Genomic DNA, 26538 nt, shown 5'->3' with positions numbered 1-26538 from the left:
CATGCTGCCAATGTTCTCGTCCCCTGTGTTTCTGGCTGCCAAGGGTACATACTTTATCTGCTATGATCGTGCATATGCATGGTTGCCCGCTGACTTCATGGGCTCATGCTTCATTGCAAATCTGTTGCCTCCGACGTTCACTGTAGATGCCGATTATCATAAGACTAGAGTTGTACGAGGCGTAATTAGCGAAGAGGATACTGCCGGTCAAGAGGCAGGAGACTTTTTCAAGGGTTTCCTCCCGTTTTGGGGACCTATGGTTAATAGTAGGAACCTGAGACAGTTGACTCGAGTGGTAGAATCGACAGCTAATATTACCGCCAGTGCCCTTGGTAATATCACCACAGAACTTCAGGCGGATAGACTTATGACGTTACAAAACCGTATGGTTTTAGATGTCATCTTAGCAGATCGAGGTGGGGTATGTAAGGTGATCCATTCGAGCTGCTGCATTTTCATTCCAGATAATGCTCCGACTGTTTATCAAGCCATCTCGAGGTTGCATAAGATCTCCGAATCCATACACGTGGATGTAGGGGATTGGACGCTACTTGGATGGTTTTGGGGCCTGATGTCGACTTGGGGTTGGAAGATTCTGATGATCGTCGGAGTTGTTGTAGTGTTCCTGTTCACGTGTTGCCTTTGTGTGCAGTGTGGTCCTGCCTTATGTGGCCTCTGTGCTACAACGTGTATGAGACAGACGCCTGTTACCAATGGGACTCGATTGGACAGAGCTATGCTACAGCAACATCTCGATGGTCTGATGAATATCGAATATGATTCCGACTAGTGCTTGCCTACATGAGGGCAAAAGGAGCGTCTGAGGTTCCGTGACAATTGTAAGTGGTGCGTACGACTCGCACGAATATAGTCGAGTCTGGTATCTATGAACCGCAAATGACGAGTTTAGTGGGTGTACGCAGTTTCGCTGCGCTAACCTAAACCGTACCCACGGGTTCCATCTTAGATACGGCATCCATTTTGTCTCTTGCCCTCAAGTAGCCAGCGAACGGACGTTGTCCGCTTCGCGACCCTGGGACTCCCAAGATATTTGCGGAAGACACATGTTCTTTGTAAGTGTCTTTATGACGAGGGGGATGCTACTGTAAAGCAGATGGCGCCGCTCGAGGCTCATCTTGCCGCACGGACTTATTGTCTCAGCCGTGCATCTCATTAGGCACGTCCCTTTGATGCCTGTATCTCGTGTTTCCCGATACCTGCCCTTTTACACCCTTTCCGATCTCCCCACTGTCTCCGTCTTCCTCTGCACCTGTCCTTGTTCCTATTTCGATCAGTTTTACTGCTGATTGGAATTCGCTAATGGTGGGAAGATGGGTTTTTACAGTTGGGAACCGCCAAATGTTTCCGCACTTATGTTCCGGACCTCATGTGTTTCAAAGTGACCAAAGCGACCCCTCTGGGGGATGATGGTGGGAACCGGGTTGTAAACCTTTGTGTATCATGTTGTCCCATGGGTAAAAACTGTATAAAAGGAGCGATCCACAGAACCAATTTGAAGCAGTCTCCCCGAATTACACTCGATGTACTTCTTGTGATATCTGTGTTCCCTGCAGCAAATAAACCTTGAATCTTTGACGCCGAAGGAAGTGTCCCGTGTCTCTGTGATTCGTACGCCGGAGCAGGTTACCCACGCGAAGGTTTCAGGTGTTGTGCCCTGGCACCGCTGGGTTCTAAATAACCCAGTCCTTCACATGTGTCATTCACTCGGGCTGTGGCTGTGTCTCACACTCCTGTATCAGGTGCTGGCAGTGTATCTGGGTCTATGGGGCATGTGTCAGTCACTCGGGCTGTGGCTGTGTCTCACACTCCTGTATCAGGTGCTGGCAGTGTATCTGGGTCTATGGGCCATGTGTCAGTCACTCGGGCTGTGGCTGTGTCTCACACTCCTGTATCAGGTGCTGGCAGTGTATCTGGGTCTATGGGCCATGTGTCAGTCACTACATCTGTGGCTGTGTGTCACACTCCGGTTTCTGGTGCTGCCAGTCTGTCCGATGCGGGTACTTGACGCAATCCACCTGATAGTGTGATGTAAGTTGCTGTTGTATGCCCTCTGATGTACCTGCTCTGGTGTCCACACTGCCCTGTTTCTGTTCTCATAGTGATGTATGCCCTCTGATGTACCTGCTCTGGTGTCCACACTGCCCTGTTTCTGTTCTCATAGTGATGTATGCCCTCTGATGTACCTGCTCTGGTGTCCACACTGCACTCAGGTCACTCAGTGGCGTATTGTATGTTAATATTTGTTTAATTAATTTTTACAGTTACCCCTGACGAAGGGCCCCTAGAGGCCTGAAATGCATTGGGTTTTAATAAACTGCTTAAAGATGAAACATGCCTTCAGTGCGTATTTTTGAATGAAGAGGCTCGGATGGCCCATCAAGGATATGAGAAACAGTGGAAAATTGGCATTTCCGTGGATGTATTAGATTTACAAATGACTAAAGACTTGAATTAATGGAATACAAAGGATTAAAATTGTTGACAAATGTTAAAAGGTTTGCAACTGCATCAGCGACAGTGCCATGGTTTGGGGCACTGATTCAGTGCCCTGCTTTAATGGCTCATACTGATGTATGCACTCTCATGTGCTGCCTCTGATGTAGCTGTTCGATGCCATGGACTGTTGATGCACCTAGCCCCTCTCATGTGCTGCCTCTGATGTAGCTGTTCGTTGCCATGGACTCTTGGTGCACCTAGCCCCTCTCATGTGCTGCCTCTGCTGGACCTGTGCCTTGCCATGGACTGTTTGTGCACCTAGCCCCTCTCATGTGCTGCCTCTAATGTAGCTGTTGGATGCCATGGACTGTTGATGCACCTAGCCCCTCTCATGTGCTGCCTCTGATGTAGCTGTTGGATGCCATGGACTGTTGATGCACCTAGCCCCTCTCATGTGCTGCCTCTGATGTAGCTGTTGGATGCCATGGACTGTTGATGCACCTAGTCCCTCTCATGTGCTGCCTCTGATGTAGCTGTTGGATGCCATGGACTGTTGATGCACCTAGCCCCTCTCATGTGCTGCCTCTGATGTAGCTGTTGGATGCCATGGACTGTTGATGCACCTAGCCCCTCTCATGTGCTGCCTCTGATGTACCTGCTCTGGTGTCCACACTGCCCTGTTGCTATTCTCATACTGATGTACTGCATCTGATGTACCTGCTCTGGTGTCCACACTGCCCTGTTGCTGTTCTCATACTGATGTACTGCATCTGATGTACCTGCTCTGGTGTCCACACTGCCCTGTTGCTTTTCTCATACTGATGTATGTCCTCTGATGTACCTGCTCTGGTGTCCACACTTCCCTGTTGCTATTCTCATAGTGATGTACTGCATCTGATGTAACTGCTCTGGTGTCCACACTTCCCTGTTTCTATTCTCATAGTGATGTACTGCATCTGATGTACCTGCTCTGGTGTCCACACTGCCCTGTTGCTGTTCTCATAGTGATGTATGCCCTCTGATGTACCTGCTCTGGTGTCCACACTGCCCTGTTGCTATTCTCATACTGATGTACTGCATCTGATGTACCTGATCTGGTGTCCACACTGCCCTGTTGCTATTCTCATACTGATGTACTGCATCTGATGTACCTGCTCTGGTGTCCACACTGCCCTGTTGCTATTCTCATACTGATGTACTGCATCTGATGTACCTGCTCTGGTGTCCACACTGCCCTGTTGCTTTTCTCATACTGATGTATGTCCTCTGATGTACCTGCTCTGGTGTCCACACTGCCCTGTTGCTATTCTCATACTGATGTACTGCATCTGATGTACCTGCTCTGGTGTCCACACTGCCCTGTTGCTATCCTCATACTGATGTACTGACTCTGATGTACCTGCTCTGGTGTCCACAATGCCCTGTTGCTGTTCTCATACTGATGTACTGCATCTGATGTACCTGCTCTGGTGTCCACACTGCCCTGTTGCTGTTCTCATACTGATGTACTGCATCTGATGTACCTGCTCTGGTGTCCACACTGCCCTGTTGCTATCCTCATACTGATGTACTGCATCTGATGTACCTGCTCTGGTGTCCACACCGCCCTGTTGCTATTCTCATACTGATGTACTGCATCTGATGTACCTGCTCTGGTGTCCACACTGCCCTGTTGCTGTTCTCATACTGATGTATGCCCTCTGATGTACCTGCTCTGGTGTCCACACTGCCCTGTTGCTATTCTCATACGGATGTACTGCATCTGATGTACCTGCTCTAGTGTCCACACTGCCCTGTTTCTGTTTTCATAGTGATGTACTGCATCTGATGTACCTGCTCTGGTGTCCACACTGCCCTGTTGCTGTTCTCATACTGATGTATGCCCTCTGATGTACCTGCTCTGGTGTCCACACTGCCCTGTTGCTGTTCTCATAGTGATGTATGCCCTCTGATGTACCTGCTCTGGTGTCCACACTGCCCTGTTGCTGTTCTTATACTGATGTACTGCATCTGATGTACCTGCTCTGGTGTCCACACTGCCCTGTTGCTATCCTCATACTGATGTACTGCATCTGATGTACCTGCTCTGGTGTCCACACTGCCCTGTTGCTGTTCTCATAGTGATGTATGCCCTCTGATGTACCTGCTCTGGTGTCCACACTGCCCTGTTGTTGTTCTCATACTGATGTACTGCATCTGATGTACCTGCTCTGGTGTCCGCACTGCCCTGTTGCTGTTCTCATAGTGATGTATGCCCTCTGATGTACCTGCTCTGGTGTCCACACTGCCCTGTTGCTGTTCTCATACTGATGTATGTCCTCTGATGTACCTGCTCTGGTGTCCACACTGCCCTGTTGCTGTTCTCATACTGATGTACTGCATCTGATGTACCTGCTCTGTTGTCCACACTGCCTTGTTGCTGTTCTCATAGTGATGTATGCCCTCTGATGTACCTGCTCTGGTGTCCACACTGCCCTGTTGCTGTTCTCATACTGATGTACTGCATCTGATGTACCTGCTCTGGTGTCCACACTGCCCTGTTGCTGTTCTCATACTGATGTACTGCATCTGATGTACCTGCTCTGGTGTCCACACTGCCCTGTTGCTGTTCTCATAGTGATGTATGCCCTCTGATGTACCTGCTCTGGTGTCCACACTGCCTTGTTGCTGTTCTCATAGTGATGTATGCCCTCTGATGTACCTGCTCTGGTGTCCACACTGCCCTGTTGCTGTTCTCATACTGATGTACTGCATCTGATGTACCTGCTCTGGTGTCCACACTGCCCTGTTGCTGTTCTCATACTGATGTACTGCATCTGATGTACCTGCTCTGGTGTCCACACTGCCCTGTTGCTGTTCTCATAGTGATGTATGCCCTCTGATGTACCTGCTCTGGTGTCCACACTGCCCTGTTGTTGTTCTCATAGTGATGTATGCCCTCTGATGTACCTGCTCTGGTGTCCACACTGCCTTGTTGCTGTTCTCATAGTGATGTATGCCCTCTGATGTACCTGCTCTGGTGTCCACACTGCCTTGTTGCTGTTCTCATAGTGATGTATGCCCTCTGATGTACCTGCTCTGGTGTCCACACTGCCCTGTTGCTGTTTTCATACTGATGTATGCCCTCTGATGTACCTGCTCTGGTGTCCACACTGCCCTGTTGCTATTCTCATACTGATGTACTGCATCTGACGTACCTGCTCTGGTGTCCACACTGCCCTGTTGCTATTCTCATACTGATGTACTGCATCTGATGTACCTGCTCTGGTGTCCACACTTCCCATGCTCGAGCCTAGACTGTGATGTTACTCCGATTATGCGTTAATAAAATTGACAATCATGTGTCGTGGGTTGTCGGAGTCATTCTTGCGTGTGTGATGGTGATGTGTATTTGTATTTACTTCAAGGCAGTGGGTTCAGATGCATGTCACTCCCCCCTACCTGGGTCACGACCCTTGGAGGCGCTGCCCTACACACGCATCTGTGGTTTCCGGGACATGTCACTCCCCCCTCCCTACGTCACGGACCTTCCAGGTACTCCTCTCCAGACAGCGAATGGTTTGTAGCCTACCTGCGTTGTCCTCGATGGTGGGCCAAGACTAGGACGTGGTGGATCGCGAAGAGTATCGGGTAAGCGTGTAGTGCAGGGTCCATGTCGGCGAGCGGCTCGTGGTGGGTATGGTCTCTGTGGGGCATCCGCAGTGTCCAGGCAGGTTGTTTTTCCGCTGCGCTTTTATGTGTATTTTCCGCCATCTTGATTTGGAGGACGGTCCTAGACGTCAGTCCGTACGGCGGAGTCTCTGGATAGGTTACGTCCGCCGCGTGGTTGGGTGTGGTAGTGCGGCGGACCGTGATCTACCGCCGCGGACGGATTTTGGCCCATATTTCCTATCCTGATTTGCGGACGGAGTGTCCGCGACGGGCCGACGGAGAATAGGCATGTTCCGCATGCTCCAGGGCTGCGGAGGCACTTCCGTCCGCCATCCTAATGAGTCCCTATGTGTGGTGCATATGTGATTGTGGAGTGGACTACGTGATGTATCTAAAAATACCTGCCCAGTAGGTTTACAATAAACTTTATTCTTGCCTCTAGGTGCTAGTATTAAAAACGGGGTGGAAAGATAGGGCGACCTAAACGTAATGTGTCAAGGTGTACCTATCAACTCCTATCGTCAACATGTTTCGTGCATACCCCAAGCACTTCTTCGGGACTACACAGGGACCAGCCCTGTGTTCGCCACTCCTTAGCTCTGTGATGAGTTACATTCGGACCGGAGGGACACAAGTAGGTGCCTATAAGAGGGAGGTATCCTCTAAGCAAATTTGCTGGGATACTGAACCCCTCCGAATCCATGGGGCATAGTTAGGTCCCATGACATGAACCACGTGTTTGGATCAAATACGTAGGTATTACTGCATGCACTTATTATAGTCTGCTTCAATTTAATTATCTTATTAAAAATAACTCATCACAGAGCTAAGGAGTGGCGAACACAGGGCTGGTCCCTGTGTAGTCCCGAAGAAGTGCTTGGGGTATGCACGAAACATGTTGACAATAGGAGTTGAAACATGTTGACGATAGGAGTTGATAGGTACACCTTGACACATTACGTTTAGGGCGCCCTATCTTTCCACCTCGTTTTTAATACTACCACCTAGAGGCAAGAATAAAGTTTATTGTAAACCTACTGGGCAGGTATTTTTAGATACATCACGTAGCCCACTCCACAATCACATATGCACCACACATAGTCTTTGAAAGTGCTCCTACGTAACTCGCAAGTGGTAGCACGCCCCAGCCCGTAGAGGACTGGGATGGCCCCAATGATGAAGCATGTCACCATGGGGCAACCCTGGTGAGTGAGGGGACACCTAGAAAAGGAGCAATTTCTCCTTTTCTGCCTAGTATAAATTTTCCATGACCGACCCCATTGAGTGTCGTGTATGGTTCATAGTAACTAGCAAGGCTCTCAGGAATCTGGTAACAGAGACCATTTGTTGAAGTAAATCAAATGAGCCAATCATGGAAATCAATTACAGGTACACTTTACATCGGGAGAGCATATGCACTTTAGCACTGGTCAGCAGTGGTAAAGTGCCCAGAGTCATTAAACCAACAAAAACAGGTCAGAGAGAATATTGGAGGAAGGCAAAAAGTTCAGGGATGACCCTGCCAAGAGGGCCAAGTCCAACAAGCTGCCTCCCTCATTGACAGTTGGTGTTAAGTCTCCCCTAGTCCTGCAAAGTTCTCGGGTTAATGCTGCTGTTCTTCCTGGGCAAGCTGCCCTTCTGGAGCTTCCCTTTTAGGTCGAAGACAACCAGACAGCGCATCTGTCTGGTTTGCTAAAGACATCTTGGGGAGATTCAGAAAGCTGACCTCGGAATGCATTCCGCCCATTGCTGACCATTGGCTTTGCGGTTTGTAACTTGCATTTTCTGGCTTTCTATTTGCTGTCTTTATTTGTTTTAGGTCGTCCAGCTTCAGTTTGTCACTCCCATTGCCCAAACCTTGTTTACTGTGTTCTTACACAAACTCGCTTTCTGTTAACAGACCTTTAAATCTTGCTGTTGTAACATTTGCTGTGTATTCAAAGACAGAGGTCCAGTGTCAAGCTGTCTTTCAAGGGAGCTTGGTGTTTGCTTTTCTTTCTCTGCCGTCAAAGTGAGAGAATTTATGTGACAATCCTGCTGAGTACCCATGTAAGAGGAGAGAGTGTAGGCTGTTTTTTTTCTAGCACACAACAAAAAAACGAAGTCTGCTGATGTTTCAGAATATATCAGAATTAGTACAATTGGAGCACTTTTTTGTAATTCTGAAGTGTGGTGGAAACAATTATTTGAATACGATCAAAACACATCAATAATCTAGGTGATGACATTTGCACACATTATTGTTTGTGTGCAGTAAACCTGTATTTTGGTGCAAATGTAATGGTCATTTCAATTGAAAATGTGTTGCCTGCAAAGGCGGGGAGCTACCACAACATGCTAACTCCACACTACGTGGATTTACTCTACCCCATTCTACGAAACTCCATTTCACTCTACTGAATCTACCCCACTCCACTTCAGTCTAATCTACCACAGGCCACTCAAATCTGTCCCACTTCAGTCCAATTACCCAAGCCCACCCCAATCCACCCAACTCCACCCCACTCAACACAAAGTACCCTATTCAAATCTACCCCACTCCAGTCTACTCCACCCCACTCCACTCCAGTCTATCCCAATCCACAACTCTAATCTTCTCCAATGTACTTCACTCCCTCAAACCTACCCGAATATATCCCACGTCACTCTACCGCAATCTACACAATTTAACCTACCCCCTTCTACCCCTCTCCAATCTACCCCACTCTAATCTACCCCAATATCCTTCACTCCAGTCTACCACACTTCACCCAAATCTACCCGTCTCTACCCCAATCTGCCAAAATTCAGTCTGCCCCACTCCAATCTACCATGCTAATATACCCAACTCCCCCACTCTAATCTACCTTACTCCAATCTATCATAATCTACCACCCTTGCCCCCACTCAAGTCTACCTCTATCTACCCAAATTCATCCGACTCCATTCTACCCTACTCTACTCTAAGCCAATCTACCCCACTTCACAACTCTACTCTTCCCCAATGTACTTCACTCCTGTCAAACCTACCCGAATATATCCCACTTCACTCTACCGCAATCTACCGCAATTTAACCTACCCCCTTCTACCCCTCTCCAATCTACCCCACTCTAATCTACCCCAATCTACTTCACTCCAGTCTACCACACCCCACCCAAATCTACCCCTCTCCACCCCAATCTGCCCGACTTCAGTGTGGCCCACTCCAATCTACCATGCTAATCTACCCAACTCCCCAACTCTAATCTACCTTATTCCAATCCATCACAAATTACCCCACTTGACCCCACTCAAGTCTACCCCAGTCTATCCCAATTCATCCCACTCCATTCTACCCCACTCTACTCTATGCCAATCTACCCCAACCTGTGCCACTAACATTTTTTGCCATGCTGAAGAGCAGCCACAATAGTGTATAACATGGTTAAAACACCTTGCTAAAGCCAATAGATCTTGCATAGGTGAGACCTCTTGGTGTGCCAATGCTTGTTTTGTTTTGCAAGATGCTCAAAGGTTTCCAAGTGAGAGATTAAGTTGCAGCAGATCACTGCTTTGACTGCATCCCACAAGGTAGCAGGTGTCCCCCCACTCATTATAATTTTCTTCAAACTACCTTTCAAGTCCCTCTTTTCATGTTTTCATGTACTTGTGGGCGGTGAAAGGCTATTTCATTCAGGTACCAGGAACATGTTCTTCTGCTTAAGCAAGTTTGATGTGGCACATCCACCAGCTCTCACTCGCAACAGCCAATGCTTCCAGTGCTTTGTCTGTAGAAAATGAAGTGCCAGGGTCTTGTAAAGAATATATAAAGAACAATGGTTCAAGTGTGGCCGAAAAGGTCCAAAAGCCAGAGGGGTGACCCAGAGAGGGGCACTGTTTTAAAAAAATGAAATTAATTCAATAGGGAGCGAGAAACAGAGTCTGTAAAGGGTCATGTAGGTCAGAAGATGACAGATATTTTTTTTTTTAAAAACAGGGTGGTGAGTGAGGGCTTCCTGAAAAATCCCCTCTGATGTCCATTGTGGCTCATACTGGGTGGTTTTTCCTTTTCTTTGTGTCTAGTGCGCACTAAAAACATATTCTTTACGACACTCTTTAGTTGTTTAACAATACTAACCAGGTGGACCGAGAGTGCCCTTGACCCTCTCTCTCTTTTTGTTATTACGAGTATTAATTAACAGCCAGATGAATCAGTTTGAAAAAATCAATTAAGTGTTAGGCTGAGCAGGTGGGCAGTTCATAGATCTGCCAGGGCAGTAATCATTTCTTTGGAGAGGCGACAGGGCATTGAATGGGTGCCTGAAGCCGAGCAGCCGGAAACGCCCTGCTGCTGCTGGGACTGGCTGGTAAATGCGCTTGTCAAGAGGCCACTGCAGCCTCCTGAGCTGCTTGGCAGCCTGAGTAGCGGTCTTGCCTTATCCCGGACCACCGGGACCACCGCCATTCTCCTTCTTACTCTGCCCCACCTTCAGCACCCCAAACGGGTCCGACTCGCAGTCGAAGAGCTGGTCGAACCGGTTGGTTACGACACAGCCGAAGCCTTCCTGTAGATGTCCGGGCATGATGGCCCCTTTTAGCGGCGATACTCCTCCAATGCGGCGGGGCCTGGAGCTAGCCCTCGCTGTCTGAGTGCTGTCTGAGTGCAAGAACCCTCTGCCTGACAAGAAGGAGGAGGCACCGCTGCAGCCGCCCGTCACGCTCAAGAAGGAGGGAATTTGAAGGGTAGAAAGGAGGCCCGATCAAAAACTTCCACCACCACAACCGCAACAGCAGCAGATTTCTCCTCAAGGTGAAGGCAAGTCCATTGGCAGGAGACTAGACAGACGGCCACCTCGCGAGCGTCGGTTTGATAAACCAATTGAAGAGAAGACTGAAGGGGGAGAATTTTCTGTAGATAAGCCTATTATTGACAGGCCCATTCGGGGCGTGATAGTCCTGGTGGCAGAGGACGTGGTGGTCGTGGGCGTGGATTGGGAAGAGGAGATGGCTTTGACTCCCGTGGTAAACTGGAATTTAACAGGCACAGTGGGAGTGACCGATCTTCTTCATATTTCAGTGGCCTTAAGCATGAGGACAAATGTGGTGGCAGTGGATCTCACAACTGGGGAACAGTGAAGGATGAAATAAGTTAAATGGACCACTCTGCTGTGACAGAAGAAACTCCAGAGTGAGAGGAGCATCCTGTGGTTGACTCTGAGAACAAGGAAAATCAGGTGGAAGAAGTCAAGGAAGAAGGTCCTAAAGAAATGATACTGGATGAATGGAATTTATGCAAGACAAAGAATGGGCAAAGGTTGAATTTAATATTTGTAAACCAAATGAGGGTGCTGATGATCAATGGAAGAAAGGATTTGTTCTTCACAAGGTTAAGAGTGAAGAGGGTCCAACTGAAGTCCCTGATTTGGATCATCATTTCCGTCGACCTGCAAATGACATTACATCCCAGCTCGAAATCAATTTTGGAGACCTTGGCTGCCCTGGACGTGGTGGTAGAGGAGGCAGAGGTGGGCGTGATCGTGGCGGAAGGCCTAGCTGAGGAGGCAGGACTGACAAGATTTCACCCAGTGAACCAGGAGCTGCTCCATTCCATCCTGGGTCAGAGAAACCTTTCCCAGCCCTTGATGCTAGGTTTGCAATGCCTTGAGGAATGCCTCGCTCTTTTGATGTTTTGACTGTTTCATCAGCTCCTGATGTGGATGATGCAGAGGCTTTCCCAGCTTTATCTTAACTTGGATTTTAAGTCAACCATGATGCCCTGGTTGGGCTCTCCTCTACAAGGCTTTTCATGCTTATGGATCCTAAACAACTATAACAAATTTAAGACTGTCATTCATACCATTAACACCAAAAGACTGAATTGTATCTGTTTTGAAAATGGACTTCTCTTGCTACACAGAAGCAACAATATAGTAGTCCGTTTTGTATTTAGAAATGTAATGGGAGCAGGGATGTTTTCATAATGTTTCAGAGATTATGCACTATTCATGGATACTTTTTTGTATTCCTGCATGAAGATATGTGTTTCCAAACTTGAAATATAGGTGTGAAAAGTGTGTGTACCCTAAAGCTTTCACTCCATTTTCTTTTTTGTTTTTAATTTAAGGATTGTGTATTGTTTTCTCCCCCCTCCCCAAAACTACAAACTGATTTCAAGTAACACACTGTTTGTGATTTCTTTACTTTTCACACTGTCGGTGACGTGCAAAATTAATTTGGCAAGATGTTAGTGTTGTGTGATGCTAACTTCCTAGTCATAATTCTTTTAAATTTTAAAATATCCCGACCAAATCTGTCGCCTCCCTATTAATGCTCTTTAGTCAACAGTTGATTTATGAACTTGTGAATATTTTTAAAGCACATTTGAAAATCCAAGCAGCTGTATTTGGCTCAGTGGTCATGCCAAGACCGCTTGGTTAAAGATGACTTTTCTGATGCTTTGCACCTTTCGCTACCCCAAGTGTTTGTGTTCCAAAGTGAGTCTTTTTGTGGGTCAAATAAATATAAAATGCTTGTCCCTAGGTAATACATTGCCACCTTTGGATGGCATTTTAATATTTTGTGTGTGGTCAGACGAGCAGCACTGATGTTTAATGCAGTATATTTAAGCTACATTTAAAACTAGTCTTGCTTGTTATAAGCATGCTGATTTAAAGTGCTCTGATACCTGCGGGTAAAGTTTGCGCTACATAAAAGTGAAAAAAAAAAGCCTACCTGTACCACGTCCGTTCTTATTCCGTGATGCCACATATCTTTGGGTCCCTGTACTTATTAACTGCACCCGGCTGTGGGAAAACCTGCATGGCAGGAACAACATGTTGCGGGGCAGACACGGGCAATGTAGCCACTGTCCTGTGGCTGCACTGCAGGGTAACAGTGTAGGGGCAGTAAGGCAGGCAGTTGGTAATGCTGTGCCATAGCAGTGTAGTGCTCTGTGTATTCTGGGCATGGGGGTTGCTATTGGCTGACAAGAAGTGGTGAGGAGGTGCCGGTTCAGTATGCATGCTTCCTGATCTTCTGTAAAACACAAAATATGCCTAAACCGCTTTTATTTAACACAGACACAATTTTAGAAGGGCCAGAATGATTTATTATTTGATTCTGACTCAGTATTCTTTTTTCATACCATTCAATTTCTTTTTTTCTTTTCAAAGTTTTTTACACGTTGATTAGCAAAAAAGACCCAACTGTACATATATTTACAATACTATACATAACAATTTATAAAAATGAAAATAATACATCAAACAACATTATCCATAAAAAACCCTTATTCAACACCAAAAACCATACCAACATTTCTATACAATTGATTTCAATAAATGAGAGACAAATCCGAAAAAAGGAGGCCTTTTTGGTGGCAAACTGAGGAATACAATCAAATTGATGAAACTAGTTGATACTATCTAAGCTAACTAATAATGTTTGCTAGCTATTATGAACAAATTAATCCTCCAAGTGTGCCATGCCTGCCATGCCTGCCGACGCGTTTCGAAACCAGGAAACCAGTTCCTGGAATCTCATCAGGGCCTTTTTTCTTTATGTCGAATTCTAGGCGGAAGACTGTGGATAAACTGTCTTATTTGGCTGGAATAGCCTTCTTTCTTTTTAGCGATTGCGATCAATCTGGCAGTGTGGAGCGGGCTTTTACTTCGTAATTATCCAATTCTTATCTGGCATTAACTTCTGTATCTACTTCCCATCCTCGAGTGCAAGGTCATAAGCTGCATGTAGTACGCATCTGATTGCCCGGTCTAGCTGACACGCTGCACTCGAGGATGGGAAGTAGATACAGAAGTTAACGCCAGATAAGAATTGGATAATTACGAAGTAAAAGCCCGCTCCACACTGTCAGATTGCCCTCTGCCCTCCGTCGCCGTGAGCATGCACATCGGCAGCTCCGAGACTAAAATGGAGACTGACTCACGCGCGCGACCAAATCCCATGCACGCGTGGCCAGCTCTTGTCTCTCCCTCTCCCATTGACGATGCTGCGCGCGTGGCCAGCTCTTGTCTCCATTGTCGGTTGAGCCGACGACTATAGTTCTCGGAGAGAATGCGCTTCGCGCGCTTCTAGCCGAGACCTAAAAATGAAAAAAACCTGGTATGAAGTTTGCTTTACAAAATTCGGTGTAACAAGTATACCGTTCCATTAACATCTATTCTTGGACGAGGAGCGGGATAAGAAAAGGGTAATAGGCTGTTTTGTGAAAAATGGAGTACCCTTTTCTACTCAGTTACATCAGCCGTGACCACCATTATATGGAATGTACACCAAAAAACATTTCCTTTTTCCGAATCGTTCATGGTCTCAGCTACTGATTTTCAATTTCCACCTGTGAGGGGCTCTCCCACCCCACTGATACCCCCCCCCCCCCCCACCACCACCATTGTCTGATGCTGAAGGGTGCTTACTACTCCTTCAAGCCCCTTATGATTTCTTAGCTTATTTAATATTCCCCTGTGAAATTGAACCATTACCACTTCAAGAGAACATAAAAGGACTTGATAGGATGACTAATAAAACAATTTCTTTTAAAAAAATATATTTTTATTATATACCTGGTGCAGTTCATCATCAATACAATAAGACAATAATCCCACATTTATTATACAATATGTAGGAAGGGGGAGTCTCTAGTTGGCGCAGTGCAACACTAGCGACAAGCAGGGACTCTCCTCTTCCTCGTCAGGGCTGAGGGTTACCTTCCAGACAACCTCTGCTTACCCTCTAGGTAGTGTGGCTTAAGCAGTCGTAGGCTAATCTTTGGGGCACATAGGGTTAAACACTTGCAATACTACACCCTCACAACCAACCCACCACACAACGAGACCAGACTGTATTCTGTAAAAATATATATCTTAATATAGATTTTAAGCAGGCTTGTGAATACAGTTAACGCACTTTAAGGTATCGGTTCCAAATTACTTAGTTCAAGTTGCCACAGTTCTTTCTAGCAATAAGCGTTCTTTAGGGCATTCAGGCCGGTTCGACAAAGTTCTTGTGGAGCGGGTGGCTTCCAGGGGAGCTGTCCCACGTCGCGTTGCCTTCCCGGGGTCGCTGTTCGTTGCGGCTCTCAGCCGAGCAGGTCACGGGTCATCCGGGGCAGCGGTGCTCTGTGGCGGCAGGGTCCTTCCTTTGGCGTTCGCTCCGACCCTGGAGGCGGTGGCTGGGTGTTGGCGGCAAGTGGCAGTACGGTCCTCAAGTGCAGGACGTACCCAGCCAAGTGCCGGTGCAGCTGTGCGCTCACAGCTGAGCTGTCGGGCAAGATACCGACTCAGTGGATTCTCACAGGGCAATTGTCCGTCTTTGCAAGTGGGTTGGCTGCTCGTGGCGCAGTCAACTCGAGAGCTCGGACCGGACGGGTGCTCCTTCGCTTTGCTCTCGGGCTCCCGGTGCAGTTGCGGTCACGGTGTTCGGGCCAGCGGCGGCTGGACCTCACTTTGCTTTCGCTGTTGCTTTGGGCCCTGGTCACGGTGGTCAGGTGGATGTCGTTGCCTTGGAGGAGATTCCTCCGTCGGTACTGCGGCGATAAGCAGCACCCACAGTCGCTTCCTTCAGGGTGTAGCGCCAACTGGTCCTGGGGCGCTGGTCAGGGGGCAAGTTCACAGCAAGCCCTTGGAGATCTCTCAGCAGAGTTTGGCACAAAGTCTTGTAAAGCAAAAGTCTTCTCGTAGTCTTTCCTTTCTCCTCTCCTTCGGCAGCAAGGCACCAGACACAGGCAAGAGACAGCACCCTTCCTTGTCCTTCACGGTCCTTCTCGTCGGGCAGAGTTCCTTCTGTAGCCCAAACCGGATCTAATTTTCAAGGAGCAGGGCTCCTTCTTTTATAGGGCATTTCTTTTGTTCTCGCAGGCCAGGGGGGCCTTTGCATAGCCACTTTCAGTCCTTGAGTACTCCGGCGGGGGTAATCCGGCTTCTGCTTTCAGGGTGAGGGGCAGGCGCATCAGACGCCCCACAGGAGGTGGAGCCAGCATTGTGCGGACAGGGGCAGCCAGAGTACCTGGTTGATGGGGCTGCGCCCTTCCTGGGCCAGATGTCGGCTGAGTCATCAGTCGCTCCCCAGGAGGGTGGAGCCAGCATTGTGGTGGCAGAGCACAGCAAGATCCAGAGTCAAGAGCCACTCCTACCTCCCACTAAGGTGTAATGTGCGCATTCACCACCTGCCCTCTCCCCAGCCCTGTCACTCATACATCCCAGACAGTCAGATACACATACCAGCAGAGGCGGGCTGAAATGGTTAGGCAAGCAAATGCTAACTTTCTAAAAGTAGCATTTGCAAACACAGGATACTAAAACAAACTTGACTACAAGAAATATTTTATCATCCTGAGTTCAGGCATACTAAACATGACTCGCTACCATGCTCCTTGAGCCTGCTGGGACTATAGCGTGTAATCATTCCAACAGCTCAGTCTGGCCTAATGGAGCAGGTAGCCTTCAATAGTGAGCTACGATTTTGGTTGTAAGTCACTACTAGGACATGCCACACACATCAGGGCTTGTCCTACCTTACACCTGCAACGCACCCTGCCCGCAGGCCTACCATAGGGGTGACTAATATGTAGTCAAGGGAAGGTTCGGGGGCTGGCAAGTGGGTGCACTTGCCCAGCTAGCGTGACAGTACGAGACCGCACGCGGGTTCTGCGGGCGCAGTTCCCAGACACATCTTACGGCTGCTACGGTGGGTGGCGCAACCAGCGCTGCAGGCCCACCAGCAGTATTGGCATCTACAAGCCCTGGCACTCCTAGTGCACTTTACTAGGGACTAACAGTAAATCCAATGAACCAATCATGGATACCAATCACATGTACAATTTACAGTAGGGAGCACTTGCACTGCGGCACGGGTAAGCCGTGGCGCAGTGCCCTGAGTATCGGAAAACCAGCAAAACATCGGAGGCACATCAGCAAAAAGTGGAAGGGAAACTCACGCCAAGGTGCCAGGTCTAACATGTGTCCCCTCCAGCTGAAATGTGGGGGGAACTACCCTTCCCCAGGGAGTTCCACATCACTAAGGCGGAAAAATCTGGACAGACCGTCAGCGTTGGCGTGATCGGTGCCAGGGCGGTGTTCCACCGTAAAGTCCATACTCTGTAGAGAAATGGACCACCTCAACAGTTTCGGGTTCTCACCCCTCATTTGCATCAACCATCTGAGGGGCCTGTGGTCCGTCTGAACTCGGAAGTGAGACCCAAACAAGTAGGGTCTTAGCTTCTTCAGTGCCCAGACCACAGCAAATGCTTCACGCTCTATTGCACTCCACCTACTTTCCCGTGGAAGTAACCTCCTACTTATGAAGGCTACGGGTTGGTCAAAGCCCTCCTCAGTCATCTGTGAAAGAACAGCCCCTACACCATGCTCTGAAGCGTCTGTTTGCACTATGAATTCCTTGGAGAAATCAGGAGCCAGGAGCACGGGCGCCGTGCACATGGCAGTCTTCAGGGTGTCAAAAGCCTTCTGGCAGGTGTCAGTCCAAATCACATTCCTGGGCTGCTTTTTTGAAGTCAGCTCTGTCAAGAGGGTCACAATCGTGCCATAGCCCTTGACAAACCTCCTGTAATACCCAGTGAGCCCCAGGAAGGCTCTCACTGCAGTCTGGGTCTTGGGGGGTTCCCAAGCCAGGATGGTCTCAATTTTGGGTTGCAAGGGTGCTACCTTGCCACTCCCAACTTGGTGCCCCAAGTACACCACTGAACCCTGCCCAATCTGGCACTTGCTTGCCTTGATTGTGAGGCCTGCTCTGCGCAGGGCCATCAACACTTCCCAGAGGTGTCGCAGGTGTTCTGGCCAGGTGCCACTGAACACCCCGATGTCATCCAGGTAGGCGGCACTGAACTCGTCCAGCCCAGCCAACACCTGGTTGACCAATCTCTGAAAGGTGGCAGGGGCATTCTTCATCCCAAATGGCATAACCCGAACTGGAAATGCCCATCTGGGGTCGAGAATGTCGACCTCTCCTTTGCCCCATCGGTCAAGGCGATCTGCCAGTACCCAGACGTCAAATCAAACGTACTGAGGAACCGGGCAGCCCCTAGCCGATCAATGAGCTCATCAGCTCTGGGGATGGGGTGCGCGTCAGTCTTAGTGACTGAATTGAGTCCTCTGTAGTCCACACAGAACCGTAGTTCGGGTGTGGCTCCCGGCGCAGCAGCCTTTGGGACCAAGACCACGGGGCTGGACCAAGGACTGCTGGAAGACTCAACCACCCCGAGGGCAAGCATCTTGGAGACCTCCTCCTTGATGCAGGCCCGGACCCTGTCAGTCACCCTGTAAGCCTTATGCTTCACAGGTAAGCTGTCTCCAGTGTCCACATCATGGACGCACCAATCCGTGACACTCGGAACCAGGGAGAACTGGTCTGGAAACTGCCCCAGCAACTGGCGGCAGTCCTCCTGTTGTTCGGGGGTCAGGGTGGGTGAGAGGTTAACTCCATCCACTGACCCGTCCTTCTCACAGGCCACTAAGAGGTCAGGAAGAGGCTCCGACTCCTCTTCCATTCCGTCATCAGTTGCCAACAACATGCCCACTTCGGACCTTCGTAAGTGGGGCTTGAGGCGGTTGACATGCAGGACCCTCAAAGGGTTCCTGGGCGTCTTCATGTCCACCAAGTATGTCACGGGGCTCTTGCGCTCCACAACCTCAAATGGGCCTGTCCACTTATCTTGAAGGGCACAGGGCTCCACTGGGGCCAGGACATACACCTCTTGTCCAGGCTGAAGCTCGACCAGAGTGGCATTCTGATCGTACCACCGCTTCATTTCCTCCTGGCTTGCTTCCAGATTTGCCTCGGCAAGTTGTCTGAAGCGTCTGGTCTGGTTTCTGAAGGCCAGCATGTAGCTATATACATTCTGGGGAGGTTTCCTGGGAGATTGCTCCCAGCCTTCCTTTACCAAACTCAGCGGTCCTCTCACGGGGTGACCGTACAGCAGTTCAAAGGGGCTGAACCCTAGAGACTTCTGTAGTACCTCGCGATATGCAAAGAGCAGGCATGGTAAGAGGACGTCCCACTTACGCCTCATCGGACCTTCCAGGCCCATGATCATGCCTTTCAGGGTTCGGTTGAATCTCTCAACCAACCCGTTACCTTGGGGATGGTAAGGCGTGGTGAACTTATACGTTACGCCACACTCTTGCCAAAGGGACTTCATATACTTGGATATGAAATTGGTCCCCCTGTCGCTCACCACCTCTAGAGGGAATCCTACTCGTGAGAAAATTCCCATCAGTGCACGTCCCACCACGGGGGCCGTCACTGTCCTCAGAGGGATGGCTTCAGGGTACCGGGTGGCATGGTCCACCAAGACCAGGATGAACCTGTTGCCCATGGCTGTCTTAGGGTCCAGAGGCCCAACGATGTCAATACCCACTCGCTGGAATGGCGTACCGACCACAGGGAAGGGTTGGAGGGGAGCCTTCTTCTTCCCTCCGGTCTTCCCACTTGCCTGGCAAGTCGGACAAGTTCTACAATGAGCGTCTGAGCTCTTGTGCATTTGGGTCCAGTAAAAGTGGGTGACAAGCCTGTCATAGGTCTTGTCCATCCCCAAATGTCCTGCTAAAGGCACATCGTGAGCCAGACCCAGTAGGAAGGCTCTGAACTTCTGGGGTACAACCAGCACACGGGCTGACCCAGGTTCAGCAGCCTTAGGCTCTGAGTACAGGAGGTCGTTCTCTCAGTACACATAATGTGTTTTGGCCTGAACACCATTGGCCTGGTCTGCAGCCTGCTGCCGCATACCCACGAGAGAAGGGCATTCTTTCTGCTCCTTGCAGAATTCCTCCCGGGAGGGTCCTCCTTCTTGCTGCCAATGGGTCAGCTCAGGCAGGTCCCCCAGTTCGGCGATCTGTTCCCCTGTAGGCTCCAGGGCATCCCCCTCAAGGTCTGCTTCCTCCTGGACCGTGGGAACTTCAGGGACCGGTTTCCCGCGCCCCCTGCGCCTTCTCCCTAAGGCCGGTTCCTGGGCCTCTCCTTCAGGCCCCAGGACCTCTTGATCACCCCTACTGGCTGCCATTGACCGGGTGGTCACGCACGCCCAGTCAGGAAGACCCACCATCCGCAGGTGAGTCGTTTTCTCCACCTTTTCCCAAGGGGAGTGCTCCAAGTCATTCCCTAGCAAACAGTCAACAGGCATGGTTTTTCTCACACAGACCTGCAGAGTACCAGAGACCCCCCCCACTCGAAGGGAACTTGAGCCATCGGACACTGACTCTCAGAATTATCAGCGTTGATAACCCTACAGTGGGCATGGGGTACAACCTGCTCTTGAGACACCAGGTGCTGCCTCACTGCAGTCACGCTGGCTCCTGTGTCTCTAAGAGCCTCAGCTTCCTTGCCATTGATGATCACCACCTGCCCATACTTCTTAGTGTTAGAGGGCAGGTAGTTCGTAGGGATCATCTCACTGTCTCCTAGCGAGACCAGGGTCATGTGAACGGGATCCCCACCCCCCGGGACCATCATTTCTTCTCCCAAGTGAACGCTAGTCACTTGACGGGGCGGAGCACCAGTGGGTGCGGGTTTTCCAAACAGGCGACACTTGGGGTCACTGGATATGTGCCCAGGCTCGCCACATTTGTAACAATTGAAGGGCCCCTTTGGAACAGGTTTACCTGTCGGGGGCCCATTCTGCTTTGGGGGTGGGGGAGGCTGAGAACCTTGCTGCTGGTTCCCCTGGGAACTACTTTGGGGGCCTTTTTGGAACCCTTTCTGTTTTCCCCCCTTGTCCCCCCCACTCTTCTGCTGGGGACCCTGCCCACTCTTGGCGGAGTCTCCCACGGGACCCTTGTGGACCCTGGTGCTGAGCCAGAGGTCCGCCTCCTCAGCAAGCTTCCTCGGGTTGGACAGCTTGCTATCGATCAGGTGTTGGCGTAACTCAGGAAAACAGTGATCAGACAAGTGCTCCCATGCAATCAAATCAAAGAGACCTTGAAAATCATTCACTTTGCTACCCTTCACCCAACCATCCAGTGCTCTGCAAAAGTAAGTCACATACTCCACATACGTATTCCCAGGCTGCTTAGTACATCCCCTAAACTTCTGTCTATACATTTCAGGGGTGAGCCCGTACCTGTTCATTAAAGCTTCTTTCATGTGGGAATAGGATCTCTGATTTTCTACGGGCAAATCTAGCAAGGTATCTCGCCCTTCGCTAAGGAACCTTCCCCACAACCCCGCTCCCCAATCCTTGTCAGGGACCCGGTGGGAGGACATGGCTACCTCGTATGCCCTAAACCACTGTCCTATGTCATCCCCCTTAAAGAACTCCTTAACTACGTCCTTCAGGATGTGCACTCTTGACTCTACCTGCACTGGCGATGTGCTGCCACCAGAGGGAGGATGATCCAAGCCTCCTTCTTTCAGGCTCATCTCCCTCATTTTCACTTCGTAATCCATTTGTTGCTTTCGCTCTTCCAGCGCCATTCTTTTGGTTTCAAGCTCCAGTTGGATTTTTAATTCTGCCAGCTTCCTTTCGTGATTCCTCGTTTCCTTCCTGTCCGCCAGCTCCTCTGGCGACAGGCCTTTACCAAAGTTGTGCACGCTGTCTTGCCTTTCGAGATCCACCAGATCCCCAAGTGCATTCTGCTCCTCCGTTGCCTCTTGCTCCGCGAGGGCGTCTTGATCCTCCGGGGCCTTTCTGGACTCTATCCAGGCTTTCATGGCCTTGTAGAGCTCTGGCTTGTTCTTGCAACCAGCGTGCGGAACCTTGAGTTTCCTGCAAAAAAACTTAAGCTCATCCTTGGTGTATTTATCCAGCTTCGCAGCGTCCCACTCCACCTCCAACACCTCGGAGGTCGTGGACTCCGCTCCATCCAGGCTCTTCGTGCCCGGCATGGTTCTCGCACTCGGAATCTTCTTTTCGGCAAAATTCAAAAGCAAAGTCTGTGGCTAAGTAACTGGACTGTAATCCCTGTGCAGTGGTCAGAAGCTCAGGTATAGATATCGCAAGTGTAAATTCGAAAATCCCACCGCTGCCACCAATGTAGGAAGGGGGAGTCTCTAGTTGGCGCAGTGCAACACTAGCTACAAGCAGGGACTCTCCTCTTCCTCGTCAGGGCTGAGGGTTACCTTCCAGACAACCTCTGCTTACCCTCTAGGTAGTGTGGCTTAAGCAGTCGTAGGCTAATCTTTGGGGCACATAGGGTTAAACACTTGCAATACTACACCCTCACAACCAACCCACCACACAACGAGACCAGACTGTATTCTGTAAAAATATATATCTTTATATAGATTTTAAGCAGGCTTGTGAATACAGTTAACGCACTTTAAGGTATCGGTTCCAAATTACTTAGTTCAAGTTGCCACAGTTCTTTCTAGCAATAAGCGTTCTTTAGGGCCTTCAGGCCGGTTCGACAAAGTTCTTGTGGAGCGGGTGGCTTCCAGGGGAGCTGTCCCACGTCGCGTTGCCTTCCCGGGGTCGCTGTTCGTTGCGGCTCTCAGCCGAGCAGGTCACGGGTCATCCGGGGCAGCGGTGCTCTGTGGCGGCAGGGTCCTTCCTTTGGCGTTCGCTCCGACCCTGGAGGCGGTGGCTGGGTGTTGGCGGCAAGTGGCAGTACGGTCCTCAAGTGCAGGACGTACCCAGCCAAGTGCCGGTGCAGCTGTGCGCTCACAGCTGAGCTGTCGGGCAAGATACCGACTCAGTGGATTCTCACAGGGCAATTGTCCGTCTTTGCAAGTGGGTTGGCTGCTCGTGGCGCAGTCAACTCGAGAGCTCGGACCGGACGGGTCCCCCTTCGCTTTGCTCTCGGGCTCCCGGTGCAGTTGCGGTCACGGTGTTCCGGCCAGCGGCGGCTGGACCTCACTTTGCTTTCGCTGTTGCTTTGGGCCCCGGTCACGGTGGTCAGGTGGATGTCGTTGCCTTGGAGGAGATTCCTCCGTCGGTACTGCGGCGATAAGCAGCACCCACAGTCGCTTCCTTCAGGGTGTAGCGCCCACTGGTCCTGGGGCGCTGGTCAGGGGGCAAGTTCACAGCAAGCCCTTGGCACAAAGTCTTGTAAAGCAAAAGTCTTCTCGTAGTCTTTCCTTTCTCCTCTCCTTCGGCAGCAAGGTACCAGACACAGGCAAGAGACAGCACCCTTCCTTGTCCTTCACGGTCCTTCTCGTCGGGCAGAGTTCCTTCTGTAGCCCAAACCGGATCTAATTTTCAAGGAGCAGGGCTCCTTCTTTTATAGGGCATTTCTTTTGTTCTCGCAGGCCAGGGGGGCCTTTGCATAGCCACTTTCAGTCCTTGAGTACTCCGGCGGGGGTAATCCGGCTTCTGCTTTCAGGGTGAGGGGCAGGCGCATCAGACGCCCCACAGGAGGTGGAGCCAGCATTGTGCGGACAGGGGCAGCCAGAGTACCTGGTTGATGGGGCTGCGCCCTTCCTGGGCCAGATGTCGGCTGAGTCATCAGTCGCTCCCCAGGAGGGTGGAGCCAGCATTGTGGTGGCAGAGCACAGCAAGATCCAGAGTCAAGAGCCACTCCTACCTCCCACTAAGGTGTAATGTGCGCATTCACCACCTGCCCTCTCCCCAGCCCTGTCACTCATACATCCCAGACAGTCAGATACACATACCAGCAGAGGCGGGCTGAAATGGTTAGGCAAGCAAATGCTAACTTTCTAAAAGTAGCCTTTGCAAACACAGGATACTAAAACAAACTTGACTACAAGAAATATTTTATCATCCTGAGTTCAGGCATACTAAACATGACTCGCTACCATGCTCCTTGAGCCTGCTGGGACTATAGCGTGTAATCATTCCAACAGCTCAGTCTGGCCTAATGGAGCAGGTAGCCTTCAATAGTGAGCTACGATTTTGGTTGTAAGTCACTACTAGGACATGCCACACACATCAGGGCTTGTCCTACCTTACACCTACAACGCACCCTGCCCGCAGGCCTACCATAGGGGTGACTAATATGTAGTTAAGGGAAGGTTCGGGGGCTGGCAAGTGGGTGCACTTGCCCAGCTAGCGTGACAGTACGAGACCGCACGCGGGTTCTGCGGGCGCAGTTCCCAGACACATCTTACGGCTGCTACGGTGGGTGGCGCAACCAGCGCTGCAGGCCCACCAGCAGTATTGGCACTACAAGCCCTGGCACTCCTAGTGCACTTTACTAGGGACTAACAGTAAATCTAATGAACCAATCATGGATACCAATCACATGTACAATTTACAGTAGGGAGCACTTGCACTGCGGCACGGGTCAGCCGTGGCGCAGTGCCCTGAGTATCGGAAAACCAGCAAAACATCGGAGGCACATCAGCAAAAAGTGGAAGGGAAACTCACGCCAAGGTGCCAGGTCTAACACAATACAAAATACGTATTACAATGTTTTTTTAAATATATAAAGAGTGGTCAGGGGTTCACCGCGGGAAGTTTAAAAGAGGGATGCTATATACCTAAATTCATCATAATCAAAGAGCAGAACAGATAAAACCAGTAGACATAGCAAAAAATGTCACAGCCTTGCTCTATAAACAAGATTCCCTCCACTTTTTTAAGCGGGCCTACAGGTTCTGCCCTAATTCTCTCATTCTCCTACCTCTCCCCAGATACAGGGCGGACTCAATATAATGGATCCCTAGCAATCGAGAGAGGCACATCTTGAAGGAGGGGACAGTGATATCCTTCCAAACTGCAGCCAGAATGATCCGGAGGACCACCACACACTTAATAACAAATGCTTCCTCTTCCTTATTCAACCTTAAGTTACCATCATACCCTAAAATCATTAGGGTAGGGGATAGGTTGATCGTAATACCTAGCAGCCCCTCCCAAAATGTCTGAATATTAATAAAAATCTCGGATAGCTTATTGCAATGATAAAACATATGGACGAGATTAGCGGGTCCCACAAGACATCTAGATCATTTATCGTCTTCCCTCTTACCCCACCCATATAACTTAGCTGGCGTAAAATATAAGTTACATACCGTCTTATAGGGTTGGGCTCTCAAATTCGTAGAGCAAAACAGTTTCCCAGCTAGTTGCAATGCCTTATCTAAGTCTGCATCCGGATCCCCTAATTTTAACATCCACGCTGCTTCAATTTTATCCAAGTCATTTTGGAGTGTTGAGAGTAACACTTTATAAATCAAATTAATTTTACTACCCCCACCCAATACATACTCAAACACACTGATTTTACCTCCTGGAATAATGCATGGCCTGGTACTTGATATCGTTTTGTGTATTTGAAGGAATTTAAAGCCTTGATTAACTGGTAATCCATATTCCCGCTAAATCTCATTAAAATTCATCAAGGTATTTCCATCAAATAGATCCCCCAATCTTTTAATTCCTTGATACTCCCACGATCTTCTTAGCCTATCAGTGCTAAAATGAGGGAACAAACTGGAGTTCCAAAGTGGGGTATAGTAGTTAAGCTTTGGGATTGCCATATATTTCTGAATAATTTTCCAGACCCTCCAGGCACTATCCAATACTTTATATCGCTTTTTATTATAATAGCATCTGTCAGTCTTACGTAGCAATACTCCAACAGCTTCTTTACCTAAAAGCAATTCAAAGATGGAAGGGGGATATCTATTCCCTAAAGAAGATTCAGCAACATTTGAGGCACAATCTAACAATATTGCCATCTGACTAAAAAGACAGGCCATAAGATAAAATCTAATGTTAGGAGCCGCTAACCCCTTCTTATCCAGCGAAGTGAAAGATATTTCAGAGACCGTCTAGTTTTCCCATATTGCCAGATGAAATTCGCAAAGACTGCCTCAATAGATTTCAGCACGTCCTCTCCCACCATAAGTGGGATAGAACAAAAAAGGTACAGTATTTTGGGGAACATGGTCATCTTAAGGACATTAACTCTACCTATTATCGACAGATGTATACAATCTATTCTTTTTAACTCTGCCGCAATTGACTTAATCAAAGGCGAGAAATTTTCTTTTATGATTGTATCAATAGTAGAGCTAATCCTAACCCCCAAATATACCGCTGAATCCAAATATCAAACATCCTGCTTAAAAATATTATTTGAACAAATTATCTGGGTCTTTGATTCATTAAGGTGATACCCTGAATACTGACCAAATTGCATAGTAATCCCTATGAGAGCAGCCATCACAGTCTCTGGCTCTGTTGTAATAATGGCCAAATCATCAGCATAAGCCATCCATTTTGTCTCCAACCCATTTCACACCACTGGCTTGATGCTTTCACAGCCTACAATCCTTCTGACCAAGGGATCAATGTACTTGGCAAATAAAATTGGGGAGCAGGGGCACCCCTGTTGAGTCCCCCGAGAAATGACACTTTCCTCTAAGCTACCAACCATTAATTGAATTCTTGCAACTGGATCAACATTAATGGCTTTTATAGCCCTCATTATATTAGGACCAAATCCCCTCCATTCCAATAACCCCCACAAATACTTCCACGTGACGCGGTCAAGCCTTTTCCGCGTCTAAAAGGATCATGGCCATCCGTTCCCCCGCGACAG

General features: G+C 49.2%; 1 pseudogene; it reads left to right on the top strand.

Moving 5' to 3' along the window:
• LOC147748184 (SERPINE1 mRNA-binding protein 1-like) overlaps positions 1–12026 on the top strand; it is a 118480-nt pseudogene extending 106454 nt beyond the window's left edge.
• The last annotated feature ends 14512 nt before the right edge of the window (positions 12027–26538 follow it).

The sequence above is a fragment of the Lissotriton vulgaris genome, chromosome 1_1 (genome assembly GCF_964263255.1).
Source record: "Lissotriton vulgaris chromosome 1_1, aLisVul1.2, whole genome shotgun sequence".
In the NCBI taxonomy this organism is placed as follows: domain Eukaryota; kingdom Metazoa; phylum Chordata; class Amphibia; order Caudata; family Salamandridae; genus Lissotriton; species Lissotriton vulgaris.
This window is presented reverse-complemented; position numbering and strand designations above follow the sequence as displayed.